This window comes from Tursiops truncatus, chromosome 3 (genome assembly GCF_011762595.2).
Source record: "Tursiops truncatus isolate mTurTru1 chromosome 3, mTurTru1.mat.Y, whole genome shotgun sequence".
In the NCBI taxonomy this organism is placed as follows: Eukaryota; Metazoa; Chordata; class Mammalia; order Artiodactyla; family Delphinidae; genus Tursiops; species Tursiops truncatus.
The window spans coordinates 96,123,214-96,142,785 of record NC_047036.1 but is presented as its reverse complement, the minus strand read 5'-3'; the positions used below and the strand labels follow the sequence as shown (position 1 = coordinate 96,142,785).

The following is a 19,572-nucleotide window of genomic DNA, read 5'->3' as shown; positions in this document are numbered from 1 at the left end:
GGTGACTATAGCTAATACTACTGTACTGTGTATTTGAAAATAGCTAAGAGAGTAGATCTTAAAACTTTTATCACGAGTAAAAGATATTGTAACTACATGTGATGATGGATCTTACCTAGACACATTGTGGGCAATCATTTCACAATATATACATATATCAAATCATTATGTTGTAACTTGAAACTAACGTAGTATTATATGTCAACTATATCTCAATTAAAAAAAAAAAGAACTCTAGAAACCCAAAAGTAAAAAACACATTGTGGGCAATCATTTCACAATATATACATATATCAAATCATTATGTTGTAACCTGAAACTAACGTATTATTATATGTCAACTATATCTCAATTAAAAAAAAAAAGAACTCTAGAAACCCAACAGTAAGAAACCAAACAATCCAGTTAGAAAACTGGCAAAAGAAATGAAGAGACATTTTACCAAAAAGGATATACAGGTGGCAAATAAGCACATGAAAAGATTTCCAACCATTGATAAATGCAAAATGCAAGTAAGTAACACAGTGAAATGCCACTACACACACAATAGGATAGATACAAATTAAAAAGGCAGAAAATATCAAGTAGTGGTATGTATGTGAAGCAACTAAATCTCTCATATGCAGCATGTTAAACAGTATAACCACTTAGGAAAAGTTTAGTGTTTTATTAAAAAGTTAAGCACTCACCTAGCAGATGATCATGCCATTCCACTCCTAGGTATTTACCTAAAATAAAAAGAAATATATATCCATTCAAAGACTTTTACATAAACGTTTGCAGAAGTTTCATTTGTAACTCCTAAAAACTAGAAACAACCCAAATGTTCATCAACAGGTAAATGAATGAATAAAACGGTATATCCATATAATGGAATACTAGTTAGCAGTAAAAAGGAAGGGGATATTGATACATGCAATAGCAGGGATTAATCTCAAAATAATTAGAATGAGTGAATGAAAAAAAAAAAAAAGAAAGGAACACTATATGCCATGATTTCATTTATATAAAACTCTAAAAAATGTCAACTAATCTGCAGTGACAGAAGTTAATAAGGGCATAATTATATATTAAACATAATATATATTTTATATGTTAACAGATTTTAGATAGATAATTGATACACAATTAATAGCATGGATTTAAATGGATATATATTTTATTTATATATTATAAAATATATTTATTTTTATATTATAAAGTATATATTTTTATTTAGTTTGTTAAAATTGTCTGGATTTCTAAAGAAAAGCAATTTAGAGCAATATTTCCTATTATTAAAAAATAAAGAAGGAAGGAAGGAAGGTAGGAAGGAAGGAAGGAAGGAAAGAAAGAAAAGAAAGAAAGAAAGAAAGAAAATTCAATTAGAAAATAAAAATAAGTGTGGAGCAAACATACTAGAAAGAAGAAATACAATTCTGTTCTTATTTGACAATATCTACCACATAGAAAAATCCCAAGAAATCTGGGAAAGACCCACTTGCACTAATAAGTGAGTTTTTCAAGGACACAGGATACAAGTCAAGATACAAAAATCAATTGCATTTCTACATACTAGCAAACAAAATATTTAACTTCAAATTTAAAGTATATATATATATATGTATATTTATACACATATATAAATGTATATATACACATATATATAAAATATTCATTCCATCAAAAAGCAAATAACTAGGAGTCAATTTACCAAGTATTTGCAAGACTTATACACTAAAAGCTACAAAACATTGCTGAGAGAAATCAAATAAATGAAGAAAATGACACATTTTTCTCATCAGAAGTTTTATACTTATTGATCTACAACTTCAATACAATTTCAAACATAATTCTGGAAGTATTTTTATATTAATTCAGAAGCTGAGTCTAAAATGTGTACTGCAAAGCAAAGAATATAAAGTAACAAAAACAATTTTGAAAAAGAATAAAGTTGGAGGACTCATACTACTTGATGCTAGTACTTACTATAAAGCTAGAGCAATCAACAAATTTAAATGGTTTTACATATAGGATATGAAATTAGCTAGATACATCTGTCAGTGGAACAAAATAGAAATACACACACAAATATATGCATATATGGTGCCAAATTAATTCAATGAAGAAAATATATTTGCAACATGGTACTGGAAACATTAGGCCTTCATATACAAAAAAGTTACCTTGATCCTTACCATACACAAAAGTTAACTCAAAAATTATCATAGACATAAATTTAAGTATTCAATATATAAAATATATAGAAGAAAACAGAAAAATATTTGTGATAACTAAATATGTCCTAGATATGATACCAAGAGCACCAACCATAAAGAAAAAATTGATAAACTGGACTATATTGAAATAAAAAAATAAATGTTCTCAAATATAGTTCTAAAAATGAAAATACAAGCCCCAGGCTAGGAGAAAATGTTTGCAAAATACCTATCTTATAAAAGGACTTATAGGCACAATATAAAAAGAACATAAGAATACAAACAACCTAATACAAAAAGGGCAAAAATTTGGTTAGGACACTTCAACACAGACAGTAAACAAATGGATTATAAGGCACCTGAAACTGATGCTCAGCTGAATTAGCTATCAAGAAAATGTAAACTGAACCATAACATACCAGTAAACATCTAGTAGGATGGCTAAAACTGAAAAGCTTGACATTAGCAAATGATGATGTAAACATAGAACTGGAACACATACATTGCTAGTGGGAATGCAAAATGGTATGATCAATTGGAAACCAGTTTAGCTATTTCTTACAAAGTTAAATATACATTTTCCATATGACCCTGCTATTTAATTTCTGGATATTTACTCAAGAAAAGTAAAAGCATATATTCACACAAATATCTGTATGCAAGTGTTCATAGCAGCTTATTCAAAATAGTCCAGGTCTGGAAACAACCCAAGTATCCATCAGTTGGTGAAAGGATAAACACATTTTTGTTACAGCCCAATAAGAGAATATTACTCAGCAATACAAAGAACTATTATGTTTATAGCAGAAGAATCTCAAAAATATAATGTTAAGGGAAAGAATTCAAGCAAAAAGACTACTACAAAGACTACTACAAAAAGAATAAAATACCTAGGAATAAACCTACCTAAGGAGGCAAAAGACCTGTATTCCATAAACTATAAGATGCTGTTGAAAAAAGCTGAAGATGATACAAACAGATGGAACTATATACTATGTTCTTGGATTGGAAGAATCAATATTGTTAACATGACCATACTACCGAAGGCACTCTACAGATTCAATGAAATCCCTATCAAACTACCAATGACATTAATCACAGAAGTGGAACAAAAAAAATTTTCATCTATATGGAAACACAAAAGAGTCAAATAGCCAAAACAATATTGAGAAGGAAGAAATATGCTGGAGGAATCAAGCTCCCTGACTTCAGACCATACTACAAAGCTATGGTACTGGCACAAAAACAGACACATGGATCAATGGAACAGGATAGAAAGCCCAGAAATAAATCCATGCACTTTTGGTCAGTTTACCTAAGACAAAGGAGGCAAGAATATACAATGGAAAAAAGACAGTCTCTTAAATACGTGGTGCTGGGAAAACTGCACTGCTATATGTAAAAGAATGAAATTAGAACATTCTCTAACACCGTATACAAAAAGAAACTCAAAATGAATTAAAGACCTAAAGGCAAGCCCAAATACCATACAACTCCTAGAGGAAAACATAGGCAGAACACACTTTGACATAAATCACAGCAATATTTTTTTGGATCTGTCTCCTAGAGTAATGGAAACAAAGGAAAAATAAACACACGGAACCTAACTAAACTTAAACACTTTTGCAGAGCAAAGGAAACCATAAACAAAACAACAACCTATGGAATAGGAGAAAATATTTGCAAATGATGCAACCGACTGACAAGAAATTAATTTCCCAAATATACAAACAGGTTATACAGTTCAATATCAATAAAACGAATAACCCAATCAAAAAATGGGCAGAAGATCTAAACAGACATTTTTCCAGAGAAGACATCCAGATAGCCAACAGGCACATTAAAAGATGCTCAACATTGCTAATTATTAGAGAAATGCAAATCAGAACTACAATGAGGTATCACCTCACACCAGTCAGAATGGCCATCATCAAAAAGCCTACAAATAATAAATGCTGGAGAGGGTGTGGCGAAAAGGAACCCTCTTGCACTGTTGGTGGGAATGTAAATTGGTGCAGCCACAATAGAGAACAATATGGAGGTTCCTTAAAAAACTAAAAATAGAGTTAGCATATGATCCTGCAATCCCACTCCTGGGCATATACCCAGAAAAGAGGAAAAATTTAATTAAAAAATATACATGTACCCCAATGTTCACAGCAGCACTATTTACAATAGCCAAGACATGGAAGCAACCTAAATGTCCATTGACAGATGAATGGATAAAGAAGATGTGGTGTATGCGTGTGTGTGTATACACACACACACACACACACACACACACAATGGACTATTACTCAGCCATAAAAAAGAATGAAATAATGCCATTTGCAGTAACATGGATGGACCTAGAGATTATCATACTAAATGAAGTCAGAGAAAGACAAATATTGTGTGATAACACTTATATGTGGAATCTAAAAAACCTGATATAAAGAAACTTATTAACAAAACTTAAATAGACTCACAGACACAGAAAACAAACTATGGTTACTAAAGGGGAAAGGTGTAGGGTAGGGATAAATTAGGGATTTGAAATTAACAGACACACACTACTATATATAAAATAAACAACGAGGACCTACTGTATAGCACAGGGAACCATATTCAGCATCTTGTAATAACCTATAATGGAAAAGAATCTGAAATATATATATGTGTGTGTGTGTGTGTGTATATATATGTACATATATATGTGTGTATGTATATAACTGAATCACTTTGCTGTACACCTGAAACTTTATAAATCAACTATACATCAACTTTTAAAAATGACTCATGGAAGACTATCAGCCTCTGTCCTAGGTGATGTTCCATACCCTTAGCCTCAAAAGCTACCGAAATGTCTTCACAGAGATGACTTTTTTCACTTCTGATTGTTCCCTGTCCATTTGGTCCATAATCATTGTTTTTTTTATCATCTTCCCATTGCTACATTATGCCTTCTGAAATTGGCCTTCCCCAATAAATTTGTGTATCACAGCAGTTTTACATTTTTCTTTAAATTATTACTTCTCTCTTATCTCATTCAGTTTTGCTGGCTCTCTGAGAGATTATCTCTTTTCAAATTCTAGTTTCATTTCAACATTATTCCTCTGTACTCTGACCTGTGATTCTTATTCCCAGAGAAAAATAAACAAAACCCAGCTTAGCTGCTCGGATTTTCAACAGTCAGTTATCTTGAAAAACTCCTACACTTCCATCCTAAACTTCTTCTTTGTCACATTTGGAAAGATTAACTGAATGAGTAACATCTACACCGCACGTATATTTGAGTGTGCAGTTGGGAGTTTTAGGCTCAAATTGTTGTTATGTGAGCAAAACAAAAGACATTGAATTTTTTAAATGTACAATTACATAAGCAATTAGAATATCTACATATGTCACAATCCTTACATTTATGGCAATTATTCTGTGCCTTTCTCAAAGTATTTATCAAACGAATAATGGATTTTTCCCCCAGCTGCTTGATCTATATTCTGAGTTCAATTTGCTGCACTGCATGTCACAAGTATAGAATAAAACTCTTCTTTTCTGTAATTAAGCACAAGAATAATTCTAGTATTTATACATGCTATACAATCTTAGGCAAATCTAGGAATTTTTATGGAAAAGTTGCTATATAACAGCTATTTTCATGATTAAGGGAAAAGACAGTTCTAGTATTCTACATTCCACTTTAATGAAGTGAATACAGAGCAACGTAGCTTAATGCGTTTTATGAACTTTGTTTCACATGGTTTTGTGTGAATTAGACACTCATTTATGATGATTCTATTTCCAAAAATAAATATTAGAGTAATAGTCAATATCTGAAGCACTGATCTACAAGGACTTAACACAATAGCTACTTTCAAGCACTTTAGAGAAATATTTTATTTCCAAGTACCTAGCAATGTCTAATTATTATAGGTACCTTCAGTAATTTGTATGTCTTATAATTTACATTATCCTCTTTAAGTACTCTAAGTTTAATAAAATTTTACTTTTTTATTGTTGTTTCTAACTTCATTAGTGTATTTCTGAGCAAGTAGCATAGAATAATTTAAGAAGAGTTCCCTCCCTCTGACCCTGGGACAATACAATAGTCCTATTTTCCTGGAGTTGACCATGTTCAGAATATATGAAGCAATCAATTATTTGGCTAGAAAGCATAAGCACTTCAGTTTCTTCCATATTTGGTTAAAGCCCATGCGTCCTCTAACCTGCATTTTTAAAACTTTTCCCAATAATCCCAAATCTGCAAAAAGCATAGGCAAAGCAATACAAGCAATAGTAACTAAGTGCATGTTCAACAAATAGAAAACAAGCCAGTAGACAAATTTTGACCGTGCAGAGATTCCTGATGGATTGTTCAAAATCTATATTTTAGGCACAACTGTGACTCAGACACCTCCTCCTCCTCACAACCTCTGGATGCTCCTTCACCTCAATGGTTTTTTTTAAACTTTTAAGACACTGACACTCAGTTTATTATGCAGCAATACATACCTTAGGTCAGAAAATATGAGATCAAACAGGAATGGTTTATTCAAACGTAAAACAAGACACTATATAATTTGGAGAGTTTTATTTTCTGAGAGCAGAAACTACAAAACTGAATAGAGAAGAGAAAAAAACCAAAAATCCTGAGAATCCAATTCAACATTTAATCCCTTTAAAGTCATTAACTCTAACAACTAATTTTAAATATGTCCTTTAATTTTATTTTCACAAAACTAATTACAACAAAAATATACTATAATGAATTTTGTTAGGGTTTTTTTGTTTGTTTGTTTTTGTATGCCAGAGGGTATAAACTTCCCTACTACCACCTAATTCTTTTGTCTGTTCAACAGAAACTATTGTTTTAGGTCATTGTTAAATTGTAGTGGTCTTTCCCTTCCCAACTGTAGCTGGGTGCAGGAATAATCTGACAGCCTTGTGTTCAGAGGCATGCCATATCTCATCCTCAACCCTGGGGTTTCTCTGCCACCACCTCATGGGACACCCTAAATGTTTGTTCAGGCATTCTAACACATGCACAAACTTGACAGTGCTTGCCAACATGATAAAGCAAAACCTTGATGAGGGTGGAATAGCCTATCAAAATGTGATATTTGCAACATACATTGAAAGCCCACAGGATTTTAAGGTTAATTGGATAATTTGTTGTATCTTCTTGGCATAAAACAATGAGCAGATAGGTGAAATTTTTCTCAGACGCTACTAAATCCCTTATGGTCTAAAAGCCTGGCATTTACCACATTTTATGTTTCCCAAGTGGTTGTCAGAAGAAAAAAAAAAAAAAGTGGAAACCCAATTAGAAGAATAAAATGTTGTGAGTATATTTCCAACAAGAACTTGGCTTCTCATTTTAATGTAGATGCATACGAGTAGAAGGATTTATATAATGATTGTTAGTTCACTGTGCCACCAACGAAACAAAAACCTCTTTATCATCGCATCAGAAACATCTTATTAATGGAAATTAGCATCTGAGTCTTAACATTCCCACAACATTATATCCAACAGATAAAAAATTTCAGGCTCTATTTTTTAAAATACTTGAACAGTCCCCAGAGAAGTTCATCAACTTTAGTTCTCCAAAGTAACATATACAGTAATCTGTCTAAGTCAAACACATGTACACAAACACACTCCCCAACATACACACACACAGCTGTAATGCTATCCTGCTGATTATGTTGTCTACTTAGTTAATGAAGGGTACTATTCAGTCAGTAGATGTGAAGGAGCCATGAAGTCAATACCATTCACTTGGACTTCAGTTTCTGACAGTGAAGGAAGTAGACTAGCTACTCTATAAGACTTCCTATTACAATACTACTAAAATCTGAATAAAACTCGATTTGAAAGGTATTGATGGGTTCATGACAAGTAAGGAAAATCTTCAAGATTGAAAATTAAGCCAAAACAACAACAACTATGAACTTTAACCGGAGAAGGCAGCTGTGAATTTTCTATGATTGCCCTCAATAGTATATGATTGGATCTGAGTGTTTGAATGAAGATGGAAACCCTGAGGAGGTTAAAATTGTCCCCCAGGGTAATAGCAGGTTCTGGGCCACAACAGAAAGAAATTAAATCCTCTCTGGAGGAAACATCCCTACAGACCTACAAACCCACAGTATTCTCACAAATTAAGTTCAACCAAATACAACAATTTTTTGTTAATCACAAAAAACACATCTATAAAATAGGGTAACATGAGAGACAGTAGAAACTAAAAGACAACTTTAGATTCCCAAGGTCAACAGATAATGGAATTAGAAAAATATGTATATAATAATGTAAAATGTTCAAGAGGAAAAAAAGGAAGTATTTTGAGTGTATAACCAATAAGAAACGATTACAATGGAGAGACTGATTTGGAAAAGAACAAAGCAAAATTCTAGAATAAAAATGTATAATTAATGAATAGGTAACAAAATAGTCAAAAGGTTATTAGAGAACTGGAGGAAATGGCTGAAGGAAGTATCCACATCCTTGTTCAGAGATACAAGTTAACAGAAATATGAAAACACATTAAGAAAAGTAAGGGATGAGTGACAAGGTCCACCTTCTAACTGTAATTCTGGAAGGAGGGATTACACAGACTGGATGAACCTAATGGTCGTTGTGGAAAAAAGTATGAAATTTTATTGAAAGATATTTAAGACTTAAATAAATGGAGCAATATACTATACTCATGGACTAGAAGACTCCTTGTTTTAAATATGTACCAGGCCATGATCTAAAATTTATCCTTTAATGTGACTCACAGTAAAAAGTTTGAACACTATTTTAGAGAAATTCTTGCCTATGTACATCAGGAAAAATGTTCAGAACAGTACTTTTCACGGTAGCGAAAACAACTAGAAACACTGCAGTGGCAACAGTATGCATAACATTTTGCAATAGTCACAGTGGAATATTATGGAAGAATGGGAAGAATAAATTACAATTACATAAAATAACATGATGAGTTTGAAAAATATACTGAGGGAAAAAACTCAATTCACAGTGGATAACATAATGTTTGATATTTTTGTAAATCCTAAAAACAAGAAAACTAAGCAACATATTGTTTACCACTTAAATATGTAGTAGTAGTATTCAAAAAAGGCAACAAAGGAATAATATGCATAAAATTCAGAGCAGTCATTAGTTTGGTAAGGGAATTAGGATACAAAATTGGGGGAGGCCAGATAGTATCAGTATTGTTGGTATTTAACAGTTCATAAGTTTGCTAGTGAGTTTATAGATAATATTATTAAACTTTTAAATTTACCTATGTTACATATATTACTATCTATCAAATATTACATTAAAATAAAGTGTACAATGCACTTTAAAAATAATTCTAAGTTTACAATGTACTTTAAAAATAGTTCTAAGTTTGTTCAAGTCTATTTTTAGATTTTATGCAAAATTTTATGCAAAATTTCTAAAAGCTATTTAACCAGAGTCCTAGGCCACAACCAATCAGAAGCAACAGATTGAAAGGTAGAATAAAAAGTTCCAAAGAGGCTGGTTTGGACCAACACCTATACAGTGAATAACGAAATAAATAATTTATACAGTAGACGTTCAGGGGCCTCAAAATTATTCCCATTTGACATTAGAGCTGTTTAATATGGGAAAGATATTGGCCAGCACCTTCTCAGTCTTAGTACTACTGTGGAGTACAATAATTTACTCTCCTTTGGCAACCGGAGTCATCACGCTCAGGAAGCACTGTTAAACTGGCAAAAAAGGATGCAGCACATCAGAATAAATTTCAACTCAAGTTGCTAAAGTAGATGTTGAACATTTAGTGTCTGGTGGTGATGCCCCCTTCAGTCTACGCAGAAAAAACTGTTTCAGTTTCCAGGTTACCTGCCTGCTTCCTGAAGGCATTTGAGTTTCTGAACCACAAATTAGCAGCCCTTGTAAGGTTTGGTGCCAGGCTGATGACCCTGTTTTTCTGGTGCGGCCAAGCAAAAGAGGGCTTGACTGTGGGAGTGAGATTTGACAGGCAGAAGTAGGGAGATGGAAGGATGTCCAAAGAGAAAATGGTGTGAGCGAAGGCAAAGTTGTAGTTTCTGTTCCTCATTCTTGACTCCTCACGTTCCTAACAGTTTGTTGTTTATTTGGGATGTTCCCCCTCTGTGTCTCTTGCACCACATAGAATCCAGTGCCAGGTCCCTTGGGAAAATGAACACGTAGCTGAAATATCTGCAGTGACTTTTACAACCCTTTTGACAACACTCCTGGTTTCTGACATTGCATTTACCCGTCTCCTGGAGTTTGGGGTATCATCCTACACTATTTTTTACAGCTGAAGCTCCTCCAGATTTATTCTGTACAAATTGCCTGGAGTATCAAAATCAAATCTTTCTCTTCCTAAATTCTCTTCCTCACTACGCCAACTGAAATTAATTCAACAATTAATAGTGACCAATACATATCTATGCTTTCCATGCAATTACACCCAGCTAGATATTGAAAGGAGAATAATTGAATTATTCCACTAAAATAAACCATCCTAAATTGCAACTGTCTCATTTATTATTGAGTAATTCTCTCAAGGGCTTTCCATAGATTTTTGGTAGAGTACTTGGGAGAAATGTTTATGAATGCCCTTTTCTGCAACCGTGGGCAAAATTGCAAAGTTTATGGTTAAAATAATTAAATATTAAATGCTTTATTGTTTTTATATAATTATGTCAACTATGTAAGAGATACAGATATAATAGTCATATTATAAGATGTATATAACACACCATATTCATACAAATAACTTTAGTATTTTTTTCAAGTAGTAAAAATATACCAATGATGATGATCAGGGAATTCTAGTCTCACTTCTTACTTTGCCATTAGTTAGATCAGCAACCTTAGCTTGCTTGGCCTTGACCTTCTACTTGTTACTTTGTTTTCCATCACTAAATAGAAATGTAGCATAATAGCATTTTAGAGGCAGATATATAGCAGGATTTGACTCCCGTTCTGCCATTTACAAGCTGTGGGTTATTTATCTAACTTACTGAGGTCTCAGTTTTCTCATTCTCAAAATTGGAATAATGCTAATAGTTTCAAATCTAAAGCATTCTTAATATGGTTGAAATGATATTTATAAAGCTTTTATCATGATATATACCTACGACATGATAAGCACTCAAAAAATCTGTCTTTTATTAACTGAGGAGACATATGAATAAAAACATACAGTAAGAAACTTGTATCTTTTTAAATCTCCGCTGTTTCAGTTTGATTATTCTAGTCTTGATTTCCCCTACTTTTTATAATAGTTTCTCTAAATCTTCTCTAAGACACAGACATAGATATAAAATACTAAATTGTATAAAATGTATCATGTGACTCTAGAACAGGATACTGGAGTTGATAAAATTTCAATACTCATATTTTAAAACAGAGATGTCTCTGTCTAAATCCTTCGGCTCTAGCCTGCTTTATTTTGGGTTGAGTTACCTTTCTAATGGCCAGGAAAAAATGTCTGCTCTAAGATGGGTAGGATGAGCCTTTTTCCTAAAAATGCTTGAGTGACTTGGGAATAGAATTAAGGAACATAAAAGACACAAATGACAGGGTTAGCTTTAAAGCTTATTGAGTGGATTTTGACTATTTTGGTCTTAAAAGTGTTTCTAGAATTTTCATCCCATGAAGAGCTAAATGAGATGTTTCATATAATTAATATTCTAACCAAAGTCCTTATAGCCCAAGGGAGCTGCTTTATGTGGAAATGCTTAGCTTTCTTTTATATATTCTATAAGGATCACATAAATATAATTTTATGACGAGTATGTTTTTGGTTACTGAGAAGGATAAGAGTTCCTTACTTGCCCAGGGAAAAGAGGGACTGGAGCCAAAGGTGTATGTCTGAGAAGGGAAAGCTTCTAGAGGTCTATTAGGGAGTTTCCATCAAGATTCCAAAATTCTAGGGGAAGCTAGAGTGATAGGATGACCTTCAGCAAGAACATTCTCTTGCTTGGGTTTAGTGGATGTGCGTGGAGATAATTCAGAGGCATAAAAAGCAGGGGTGAGTAAGGATATTAGAAGGTGAAAACATATCTCATTCACTGTGTAAACAACAGAGAGGGGAGTTGAGGTTAATGGGCCAGAATTGGTTGCAGCCAAAATATTCACAGCTTTGCTGAAATCACTGGTTCCTTCATGCCAATATGTCTATTCCACAGTTCCCTCTGCTACTTTGGACTCTTTCACATTGACAAAATTTACATCCATATACTGGAATCAAAACAGGGTTCTGTCCATTTCTCTAAATGCTGCTCAATATAATCCCTTTTTGTTTGTGCAGAGTCCATAAAGAAGTCAATACAGCTCTGTAATTTATTGAGACGTCAGCTCCACAAACTTAGTTGGAGCCTGGAAAGACAGACTACAGCTTCTTTCTCCCTTTTTAGAGATGCACTGACCTCATGCAGGAACACTTCAAGGAGTTTTGTTTGGATGATCAATACATTTCTATATTTATAAGCCTAATCAGAGCCCATCTGCTTTTCTGCTAAAGCACTGCTGAAAGAGAGAGTCACATAATCAAAATTATAACTTTATTGCATTGATTTTTTGTTCTACTTGTTACTCAGACCACAAAAATAATTAAATATTTTCATTTTAATAACTGCAACTTGACACAAAATCATTTCTTTGGGAAACAGGTTCCCTAATGTCAGAATTATTGCATTTTATATTCCCTATCCTGCCATTTTTTATTCTAATTATTAGACTTGAACAGGCCCAAGACTTGTTTTAAATGCTCTAGTCTCAAAACTTAACAGCTGTTCCCCAGCCCATATATAGAAAGTCAGTCAGCTGCCTTGAAACTGACCTCAGTGGTGCAGTCACCCAGAGCCAGATCTCCACCGGAGACTCCAGCTTCACATTATAAATACTGCAGGGTCATCTATAAATATGTGCATTTCACCATGTTTCACCTGCTGTTGTTTTGCTGAGGCAAGTGCCTGCTGTCCTTATTCATGTAGCGCAAGCACCTTTGTATATAACAGAACCTGTGAATGTTTAACTGGCTCCGTCAAAGTGTGGGTAGAGGATCCAAAGAAGAGAAAGGAGGACTAGCTTGGAGGAAATATAACAAAATGAAAATGACATCTCGCAATGAAAATGGTAGGCCGGCCTTTAATTTGCTGTTGTGTTAAGTCAGTACATCTTTCTGTAGTATATGGCTAATCACTTCACGCTGGCCTACGCACATTTACTACGTGATTTATTATAGAGAGGGTCTACATGGGGTTGTAATCAGACCATTTCTGCCTGCCACATCCAAGCCATTGGCTCTGCTACCCACAATTTTCTCCATCAAGGCAGCTTTTCCATTTAGGGAGATGAACTGTAACTGAAGTCACCTATGTGCTTTTAGCGTCTTCACTTTGTATCTGAATATGCTCTTAGGCTAACTTAGGCCATATGGTGTCTTCATTTGCCAATAAATATGCCCTTTCTGACTTTTAGGCTTCCTCATCTGTAGCATTCCTGAATCAAAAATTGTAGTTTTGCTTGGCTTTCTTAAATCCTTCAAAGGCACAAATCGATCACTGTTTGTTTTTCTCATGGCCAAATACTAATCTGCAGAAAATCAAAAGAGTACGTGTTGAAAATCAGTACCTTGATTTTTATTTTTAAAAGGAAAAATTAGTCATAAGTGCTTTACGAAATCCTTTAAGCATCTTTATCATTTTAGCAGAGATATATAGTATAGCAACTGTTCCTATCTCAAAATTTACAAAGATTTTTCTGTGTATTTTTCTAGTCAACACTCTCTGTGTCTTATGTTACACCCACATGTAAAATTTGTATTTTAATGATATATAAAACACACTTGCTACTGTAAGTAAAATTTATGAATGGTGACCAACTCTATAAAGCTAGAAATATACGGTCAACTCTCCAGATGCCAAAAATATCTTATTTGTTTTTCTTTACGAAATGTGTGTGGTTTTGCCAAATCTTCCCACAAACTCAGTCTTTAAGGCCCTAACACAGTGAAACAAAATGAATTCCAATAATAACACCCCACAGTGGTGTGTTTCCAGTAAATAGAGCTAAAATTCTGATTATGAAGACAAGCCTCAATCTAGCTAGCAGAGGCCTTGAGGCTTAATATGCAATATTATTTTCAAGAATTAAGGAAATTAGTATTTTAGATGAAAAGTCTTTTTGTAGCAAGCATTCAAGATGTGGTATTGTCTGGACATGCATGGCGACAAAGAAAGCAGTGACCTCTGAAGGAATCAAGAGTCTGAAGTGGTCACTTAGGCCAAAACATACATTTTATTACCTCTACATCATCTTCACTGTTTACAGCACTTGACTAGCCTATAATAGGATAGCTGCAATATCTCCTAAGACAGCTCACTTCATAATGAGATAGCTTTCACTGGTCAGTATAACATCAATCTGAGATCTACTGCTTGAGCACATGGTTATTGGTCATAGGCACTGAATATATTCCTTGGAGCCAAGTTTACTCCAGTTTCTCATGAAAAGACAAAACATTTGACTCAACTTTGCACGTCCCTTACGTTTTAGACTAAGAGGAATTGTTGAGCTTAGAGAAATAGATCTGGGAATAGTATATACAGTACTGGGAGTTGAAATCCTATGAATGAATGAGTTCCTGAAGATAAAGCATTAAACAGGAATGGACAAATGTGATACTGCCATACTGTAGAATATTATGTGGGGCATAAATAAATATCTTAGCATCATTTAATCATCCTGCACATAATATATTTTTACCTTAGAAACCCCAGTTATCTTCACTAGGCAAACAGTTTCCATGCACTGTCAATTTTTAGTACCGTTGTAGCATTGGTATGTCAATGGTATAAATGACATTATATGACATAATACGTAACAGTGGAACAATTCCATTTTCTTCATCTAGATATATAGCATATATAATTAATGGTTATATATTACTTGACTGCCATGTGTATGTATATATACACACATACACACAAAATATACACATATATATAACATACAAACCCTTCTATTATTCCTTATAACATTTAGGTTAAGTCTAATTTCTTTTACTATTATATCCAGCCTAAAACTAGAAATTATACCTTTGATTAAAGCACTAATTATATGCAAACACAAATGGAAATTTTTAATGATTACAAGAACATTTTTGTTTTTTAACAACAACAAATGCATACTGAAACAGAGTTATTTTGCTAAATTTTGTGTACATCAATAATTTCTTAATTATTTCCTTATGGCAACATTTCAGAAATGCAATTGATGTGTCAAAGAGAATGTAATCGTCAGGCGTTTGATATTTATTACCAAAATTTCCTCCAAAACCATGTACAAATTTATACCCCAATTGAAAATTCACTAAGATGTGCTTGTTTCAATCTTGTTGTAAAGAGCTTTATTGAGGTGTAATTTATATACTATAAACGTCACTTATTGACATTTATATTTCAATGACTTTTACTAGATTTATGCAGTTGTGTAACCACCACCACAAGAGGTAGAGCATTTCCATCGCCCTAAAAGATTCATTCCTGACCATTTGCAGTCAATCCCCGCTCCCACCCCTAACTCCAAGCAAAACATTGCTTTCTGTCTCTTAGAGATTTGCCTTTTTAGAAATTTCATATAAACGGAATCATCTAATACATTTCTTTTGTGTCTGGTTTCTTTCACTATTTTGTAACACTTTTGAGATTTATCTATGTCATACCATGTCTCTACAGTCTTTCATTATTATTGCTGAATAGTATTCCCCTGTATAAACATGAGTGTTTTTCTTTACCATTTCACCAGGCAATGGATGTTTGGACTGTTAGCAGTTTTTTTTTTTTTTTTTTCTCGCAACTATGAATAAATAAATACCTATGAACATTTTGTTTAAGTCTTTGTATAGGACATAGGTTTTTGCTCGTTCTCTCAATCTTGTTAGAATCATTTTAATACATTAGTTTTAAATGTGAGAAAATGTACATTACATGATGTGAAAAAAAACAGTAATTCTAATATTTCTAAGAGTAGCAGAGTTTTTTACAAAAACAAAAAAGGCAATTATTAAAAGTGACAGTTCACACACTCTGAAGTCATTTCTATACCATAATTTTTCCTAATTTTGTTCTGTTACAAGGAAGGATGCTCTATTATTTAGATTTGAGAAGAGGTGACACTGTTTTTCCTAAGTCCTTGGCACAACGCTATATTATTCAACAATGTATTAGAAAACACTGCATTCTGATTTATACATGCAACTTGTATTTTATTTTTATACTTTAAATTCATTCACCCATTCAACAAATGTTTACTGACCACATACAGTGTACCAGACACTGTGCTCAGAACTAGGGAAACAAAATAAAAGAAAACACGGCCCTTGTCTTTATGGAGCTTTACAAGCTAAGGCGGCAATCACAGTTCAAAGTATTAATGAAAAAAGGAGGTACTATCTACAAAACAGCAGCAACAAACAATAATAGCCCTAATTTAAAGACGTAGGTCTACAAAAGAAAAACCTAATTCAACCTTTAAGAGGTGAAGGAAGCATTGCCAGAAGAAAAAATATGCAAGCTGAGATATGAAGAACAGGTGGGTTATCTAAGAAAGGATGAGAAAATTAGTCCAAGGGGAGAAAATAGTACAAGCAAAGGCCTTGAGTCAAAAGGATCTGGTATCTTTGGGGAAATACAAGTAGTTTTTATTGCCTAAGAGAAGCTTTTGAAAGAGCAACAATAGAAGGAGCTAGAGAAACAAACTGGGGCAAAATCATGAAACGATTCATAAGCCACATTAAAGACCTGTTAGCCAAATCTCCTTTCACTGAAATTACCAATGTCCTCTTTGATAATTTCTGTCCATATTATCAGGTTCAGCTAAAACTTAACTTCCCTGATAAAATATTTCTGGGCCTGGAAACCATGAGGGCCCATGATACTGGGTTTCACTGTTTCACAGCACCCTAGGATCCTCCCTTAGAATTTAAGGGAGTTAGACATAAATGATAGATGTGTCCCCTGTTAGGATGTAAGCTCTTTAAGGCAGTGTATTGCATGTGTTTAGTTCACCACTGTTTTAGAATTATTCCACACAGTAAGTTGCTTATAAAAGGCTCTCAACAAATAAGTGTTGAATGCAGAAAGAAGAAGGGGTTTGTCCTTTAACATACAGATATTGAATAAGCCCTGAAGGTATTAAGCATATATTGCTTTGAAGAGGTCACTGTTTTATGGAAAATGGCCTGAAGAAGAGAGGACAAGACTGAATGTAAGAGGACAAGTTAATAGGAAGTACATATCACAGCCAGTGTCCTAAGTGTTTCATTTTTTTTTTTTTTTTACCTCTGAATTACCACAACTCTGTAAAGTAGATACTATCACTATTTTCCCTTAAATCAGAAACTGAGATTCAGTTTACTTAAGAAATTGACTAAGATCACATAGTGTATGTATTGGTTACCTTGGGAGCCCACAAAGTATCACAAGCTCTAGAGCAAGATTAGCCTGGAAAGGTAGACAAGCCAAAAAGCAAAGGTTCCTTCCTGTAATCCATAGTCAGGAGTTTGACTTTCATCCCGAAAACAATGCGAAGCAAATGAAGAATTTTTAGTGAGGCAGTGTAACAATCAAATGCTTAGCTGAACAAGAACACTGTAAATGAAAATTGGTGAATGGATTCGGGGAGAGTGGGGGAAACTGGCACAACTAGAGACAGAAATTTGATCCAATTATCCCTGGGCAAAGAATGCCAATATCCTGGACACTAATGATGTTAGTATAGGTGGGAAACAGTGTATATCTCTGAAAATATTTAGAGGAAATATTTAGGTATCCAAGGCAATGGACAGGTCTCTCTGAAGAGCAGGAAGAGATGGATATGGATAAGAAGTAATGCATATTTCAGAAGAAAAGAACCTTTTATTTTTCTGAAAGAAAGGGGAAAAGGTTTGGTACAGAATCAAGTAAGTAAGAAAGTTGTGGTAGAAAACTGAAGGAATTGTGTTAGATTTTATTTACTCTTTGAAATAGAGAGATAGGTCATCTGATGAGAATGAAGGGCAGATGAGGTTCACTGTAAATCACGAGGGTCAGGAATAGGAGTACAGTTGTCTCACAACATATTGCTTAACTGACTTTATGATGATGAGATAAGAAAATAACAGATATATCCTAAAGGACAATAAGAGATATATCAAAGCCATTCTATATGCCATTCTTGATGGAACATTCCATATCATAAATATGCCAATTCTTGAACTAAATTTTAATTCATAAAGTCACAATTAAAATGTCAACAAGACTTTGATCTTAGATACAGAAAAAAAAGATCTAAATTCATATGGAAAACTAAATGTCAGAAAGAGAAGAAAGTACTTTATTGGATTTAAAACATTATAAAGCATTATTAAATAAAGCATGGGTAGAATAAAATAGAATAAAGAGTACAGAAGAGGTTATATATGAATAGGTATACATACTAATATATATGTGTGTGAATTTAACATATCTTTAAAAATTTTGCAAATAAATGCTGAAATTTGATTTTTCAATGAATAGTTTTACGATAGCTGCACGGACAGCAGTCACTTTGGAAAATAAATATATTGAAACACTATTTAATTCCTAACACTGAAATAAATTCAAAATGAATAACCTATAAATGTATACAAAACTATTTGTGAACTAAGTATTTTAAAAAATTAAAAATTTATTGGAGAATGGATGATTTTCTAAATATGATATAAAACCCAGAAACCATAAAAGTTTAATGAATTTGCCCATTTAAAACTAAAAATTACCTTAATGGCAAAATAAAACCTAAGCTATGTCAAAAGAAAAACAACAAACTTAGAAAAACAATATTGTTGCATATATTAGAGATGAAGGGTAATTTCCTTAATATACAAAATGCTCATTGAAATTAACACCTCCAAAAATAATACTGTAGAAAAAAATGGATAAAGAACATTGAACAGTTTCACTTAAAAGAAAATATGAATCATCCTTAAATATATGAAAAGGTACATAATGTTAATCGTGCCAGTCAGAAGAAAAATGAAAGTTACAATTACATTATATTTTACCTAGTAGATTGTGTTGAAAATTATGTAGGAAAATGGAAACATTATTTATTATTGATGGGAATATAATTTAGTACAATATCAATGGAGAGAAACTTGGCAATGTCAAAATTTTAAATGTTCATATTCTAATCTTAGGTTTAATTCTACAGGTGTATTTTTATACTTGAATATATATAGATGTGCACATATACACACATAAAATGTTACCGTAGCATTTTGTAACAAAACAAAATTTTCTTGTTTAGTAGTAAGACAATGGAAACAAGCTAATACCCATCATAAGATGACTAAATA

General features: G+C 33.0%; 1 long non-coding RNA gene across 1 annotated transcript in view; it reads right to left on the bottom strand.

Annotated features, from left to right (window-relative positions):
- The window catches only part of LOC141278210 (uncharacterized), a 155,196-nt gene that overhangs the window by 53,629 nt on the left and 81,995 nt on the right, over positions 1-19,572 (bottom strand). The window contains exon 2 of the long non-coding RNA XR_012330557.1: positions 690-728. This is a non-coding gene — a long non-coding RNA (uncharacterized lncRNA). The remainder of the gene's footprint in view (positions 1-689; positions 729-19,572) is intronic.